General features: G+C 34.2%; 1 long non-coding RNA gene across 1 annotated transcript; it reads left to right on the top strand.

Moving 5' to 3' along the window:
- Positions 1-3761: 3761 nt before the first annotated feature.
- On the top strand, positions 3762-5517 carry LOC128643840 (uncharacterized). The gene is made up of 3 exons (XR_008399886.1): positions 3762-3821; positions 4404-4535; positions 5394-5517. It is a non-coding gene; the product is annotated as an uncharacterized LOC128643840 (long non-coding RNA).
- Positions 5518-5938: the final 421 nt, after the last annotated feature.

Here is a 5938-nt window from a genome sequence, read left to right as displayed (position 1 = left end):
GGTGTGCATGTCTGTGCATTTTCTGTGGGTGTCTCTGTGAGAGTATGTGTATGTCTTTGTGTGTTTTCTGTGGTTGTCTCTGTGCATGTATGTCTTTGTGTGTTTTCTGTGGGTGTCTCTCTGTGTATGTGTGTGTGTATGTCTTTGAGTGTTTTCTGAGGATGTCTCTGTCAGTGTTTCCTTGGGTGTATGTGCAAGTTTGTGTGTGTGTGTCCATTGTCTGTTCCTTTTTAGGACATTTTGACCTTACTACTGATTATTCACATCTTTCTACAGACTTTGAGATTAATGAGACCTTTTCTGGACCTTTCTGGAAGTCACCAATCTACCATTTAAACTTTAAATTATTGTTTAGGCAGTTCAGGGCCCTTCCTTTCAGCCCCTGCATGATGTTGTCATCATTTAGTTGTCATCTTCCTTGACAAAAAGATAATCAGAACTCCATATTTGTTTTGCAAATCTCCTTTTTTAACAAAACTGTACTCTACCTCATTACTTGTCAGGTCAATGTAAACAAGTGCTGAGTGTCTGTTTGGGTGTCTGTGTCTGAGTGTGTTTCTTTGCGTGTCTGCTAGAGTGTCTATATGTGAATCCTTATGTATTCTTTCTGCCCACAGTATACTAAACAGGGCCCTCAGTATCAATTCAAAGGGCAGTGTTTTTGTTACCATTTTATAGAAGCTGAAGATAATGTGATTATTAATACATACAGAAAGAGAAGCGCTCTCTTAGGAACGAACAAGAGCTCAATAACTTATTCTATGGTGATTTACAACCTAGGAACAGCCTCTTTTAGCCCAATTGTGCTTTTCACAGAGGAGAACTTTTGTGAAATATATCAGACTGATCCCGCCTAACAAGGTCAGTGCAGCCCGAAATACAAAACAGAAAAAGAACTGCTCTCTAAGGAACAAACAACAGCTGAGCTCAATAGCTTGTTTTATGATAATTTGATTATTACCAGTGTATATTTACTTAGCATCACAATGATGTTATGATAAAAACTATAAAATTATACCCTATAATAAAATATAGATAATATTCTTTGACATCTTAATATCATTTTACAGAACATGGGATTACAAAACCCCATACTATTAAAAAAAAACAGATTCATAATTATCAGTGGGTAAATCTGTTTGGCCAGATGTTGCCAAAGGGAATGATGTCACAATATCACAACTTCACACAATACAACAGTGACATCACACACTATTATACCTCAGCTGCAGCCAGTCAGCACAGTCATTTTCTGTGAGAGTGGACTACAGCTAACATGGCTTGTTTCTACTTGGCGATTTATATTTTTCTTTTTATGTTCCAAGCTGTTTTAGGGACACCTGTGAGCACCCCGCAAGGTAAATTGTATATCCTTCCTCACTCATGACTTCAGTTTGTTATATATAATCTCTTCCTGTAGGCTATACTGTCTGATGTGTCTACTCACTACAGAGGGTTAATTAACTAATATGGGGGTCAATTACAATCCTTTAGCAAAATGTATATAATATTTTTATACAGAAAACCACCATTGAAGTCTGTTGGGACTTTTTTTAGATAAATAATTTCATACATTTTTCTACACGATTGTGATTGATCCCATTATGTTTAATTGCTCTGTTTTATTGACGTCACAGAAGTGGTTGCTATATTAAACATCTATACAGATAGAGTGTGCAATTAAATAGGCAAATATTACCAATATATATTTGTATGGGGGAAGTAAAGAATGTGGATGGAAAAGTATTAGGTTTCAAAAAACAAAAAATAATGCCATGATTATTCAAAAAGTTAATCAGGATGTCAATAAACATCAGTTTGGGAAACTTTATTTGTCCAGGGAAAATCATATAAGGTGTCAGCAGCATGATCTATCACAGCTCTCAGATCTTTGTGTCACACAGAATTAGCGCTAAGGGTTAACAGATAACAGAATGCTCATTAGGTATTTCTTGGATTGTAAACTCACTACATCTTAAATATCTTAACGTCACCTTTATCTTACACTACTGGCTACACAGACTGCAGATCATAATAGTTGTTTTATTATTGTGTTGTATTTATATTGTTCTTGAGGTGTCACAAACATATAAAAATAAATCAGGGATGTCACATAACTTGGCTACATCCTGTAGAATTACCTCTAACAGCATTATCTACTTGTGTACCAACTGATAAGGCATTTTACAAAGACCCTTGCGCATGTGCACTATTTACTTATATAGTTATGTAGGACATTAATAGTGTGATGTTAGAACTACAGCAAAAATATTTTTTTTATTTTGTCTTTGTACATAGGGATGACCCTGGGACCAATGAACAGCGAGGCATTCAAGACTGCATTAGCAAATGGTAAGGATATAATATTAGTCAGCCTAATGATTTCTTCTGTGTTTACAGGGCTGTACAGTTTAAATGCATTATTTATTAATTGTGTTAGGTTTAGAGAGTTTGGTAATAATTATAAAAAAAAAATCTGAATAACAAGCATTTATTTTATATACTTCTAACTTTTATTGTCATTTTTTACAGGATTTCTGGCTGGACTGAATTATTCAGGTAAGTGAATAAAAAAACTTTAAAATAAAATTGTAGAAAAACTCTCATACACATCTAGTCGTGTGCCCTGTAAATTATACTACAGTTATATATTAATATACTATCTGGTAGATAATACTTCAGTGACCCTTTAACTATTACTCCTGTCTGTCACTGCAGTCATTTACAGATTCTAATTCATATGATGTCATCACCTCACAAACAGCTTGATACATAGGTGTCATTTAACACACAACACTTGTTAACCACATGGCCTGCTAAAGGTAGAAGATATAATGTGCCGCATTTATTTAATTGTACTTAATAATGATCTCAATACTGGTAAAGTCTATTAATAATTATGTTTTACCTGCTGTTTCTTTACAGTATACGTATCTGCTGGTGTGGGAGTCTTTGCCCTCATAATTATTATAATTGGAGGATGGGCGCTTAGAAAGAGCATCCGGTAAGTTACAGGGAGCTGCCTCCCATAATAAACTCATCTATACTATTTAGCCGTATTAGTATATATAGTACATCTGTGCAGCCCACTAAAGTCACAAGACAACAGAAATGCTGTGACATATTAAAGGGACATTACACTGCTGGGTGCAACTACACTTATGTATGTTGTTTGTCTATATACACACACAAACTAATCTTAAATATATAGAAATATATTTTCTACTTTTACATTTTTATTTATTCAACTTTAGTTTTTTTGCAAAACAAGTGAGCACCATCAGAGAGGCGGCTGGGCATAAATATAACACACACTAAGACGTTTTAGCATCCTTCCCTGGTAGTTGTTTCACATTCTTTTTTCTTATGTTTATATTTATAGAATTGCTGCTTTTATAATCACAAATGATGTAAAAAGGTAAAATATTTTACTAATTTGTGATAATAAATGTAATTCTTTGATTCATATAGAAGCTAATTTACATAACAGGCCTTTCCTAGACCATTTGGTGGGTATAAAATAACTCATCTGCGCTACAGATTCTGGGTAGAACAAGCTTTTCACTGTGTAATACTGATCACAGATCATGACAAGGCAGGTTCAGCCGAGCTGTAATCATGCCCACCTCACTATTGCCTTACATTGGTATGAAACTGAGGCGCTGACATCTGCTGGTCATGTGGTTGTGCTATATACTCAACTGGTTAATGACTAAGTATGTTCTGACAAAAATATCATTTTAATATTGTTTTTTATGTTTTTAGAAAATCAAAACTTCCTGATGAGGAGCAACCAAACATCAGCCCCATCATCAGGAAAGGTAACAGAACTTACATGCTGTTTATATGAGAAAAATGTAACTAATTAGTAAGGATGAAATATGGAAGTTTATAGGGGGAGACTGTATGGCACAAGACTAGGGGCTAGCACCATAGGCTAATTACAGGGATGCAATATGGGGCAATAGGAGGCAATAAGAGAAATGTTAGAGTTGAATTGGGTATTACAAGCAGTTACAAATGGTAAAAATGAATGAAGCTGTAAGAGAAGTTATTTAGAATATAAGGAGGAATTAGAAGCGTTATAGGACAATAGGAGGAGGTATAAATAGGAATAGTGTAGTGCAATGAGATAGAGTGAGAGCAATAGGAAGAGGTACAGACAGGAAATGTACTGAGCAATCCTAGCGTTAGAGAGGAAATATATTTACATATAAAGTTACTGTAGAGAATCTAATGATCTATATTGTGGTGTCACAGTAAGAACATTTAAGTTAGTGTGAAACAGGACTTCTATAAAATGATAATACGTTCTACCAATATATTGTGAGACTGTATATGTATATAATGTGCATGGTGTATTATACAAGAATATGTAATTTAGTTTTATTTTTATTTTGTAGCTTCTCTGAAAAAGGAGAAGAGGTTAAAAAAGAAAATAAAGAAAGAAAAGAAGGAGAAAAGGGAGGTGGAACAGAAGGAGGAAGACGAGGAGGAGGTGAAGGTGCAGAAGAAGGATGAAAGATCAGGGGAAGGTGAGAAAAGACCACAGAAAACAAACATAATTGAAAGCAAAAATAAAAATAAAGCACCTGGGAAAGAACAGGAAATAGAATAGTAGGAAATAGGAAACTGTGTAAAGGGGGTAAAATAAATAAGTAAATTGGTAAGAAAAAACAGTAGGAGGGTAAAAGAAAGAGAGAGGGCAGGATAGACGTTAGACTGAAGGTTGCTTTTGTTGAATGTAATATATAGGGATTATTTTGGGACTTGGGGCAAGTTATAAATATGTAAATGTGCAACAAACATTAAAAGTACCATTAAATAGGGTGACTTGTGAAAGTTTAAATTTTGACAGTGTCCCTTTGATAAAATCAATTATCTAGAACAAATTTTAGTTAATAGGAATAATCCTCACAATACTTAATGAATCACTTGGGATCCCCTCTATTAATTAATAGTAAATAAAAAGTCTCACTATACACACAATGGAGAATAAATTATATAAACCTAGGTAGGCAATTCATTCTCATTAGTGTTATACTATATTAATACAAAAGTAGGTAACACGTTTTATATTTATATAGCAACAATAACAGTTAAGCTTTCACAAGTGAATTGTACTGGTCTGGTAGAACTCACAGATATAGATGTTATATTGCTAGCTGTATCACAGAATAAAATACAAGCCAGAATAAATGTGCTTTAATACTGGTTAATATCAAACATATCAGTATCCCATGAGGGGATACAAGGGACATACAGCTGTAAATGATCATTTATAGAACATGAATGTGTGATGTGATTTCAATTGCTATTTATAGTCCTCCATAAGATACATAATGTTATAAGAGTAACATTTCCTAATTTGTAATTCTTTTTTATTTCAATAGCTGAAATTGAAACCAAAGAGAAAGCAGTGCAGACAGACAGCACACAAGAAGTAAAATGGAAGCTTTTGGAGTATTGGATTAATAAAGACCTAGAAGTACAGAGACGGCGAGAGGAAGAACTAAGGGAGGAGGAGGAGTTCTTTAGCTGAAAGAACAACTGAAGCTAAATTGTTTACATCAGATCCCCTCTCTCATATCTACCAGAGCTACGTGTACCAGCCAGGGCTCTGCCTCTTCTGCCACTCCTGTGTGCCAATATGTCCCGCCCCTGAGAAACCATCTTGTATTGTCATCCTTCTTATCTCTACCTCTTATTAGGCATTCTCCATGGTTACTAATTAATAAAATTAGACCAAGTAAATTTAATGTGTCAAATTAACTTTCTTTTTTTAATCTTTGTTTTATTAATTCCTAAAATGGTACATGGGCGTACAAGAAATATATAGATAATTTATTAGTGCACATACAACATTGTGCGTCTGTGTGTTTGTATGTTACTACCTTTACAACATTTCCAAGTTTAAATAGACACTTAATAATAAAGT

The sequence above is a fragment of the Bombina bombina genome, chromosome 1, assembly GCF_027579735.1.
Source record: "Bombina bombina isolate aBomBom1 chromosome 1, aBomBom1.pri, whole genome shotgun sequence".
Lineage (NCBI taxonomy): Eukaryota > Metazoa > Chordata > Amphibia > Anura > Bombinatoridae > Bombina > Bombina bombina.
The sequence above is the reverse complement of the archived record's forward strand: the minus strand, read 5'-3'. Positions and strand labels throughout refer to the sequence as shown.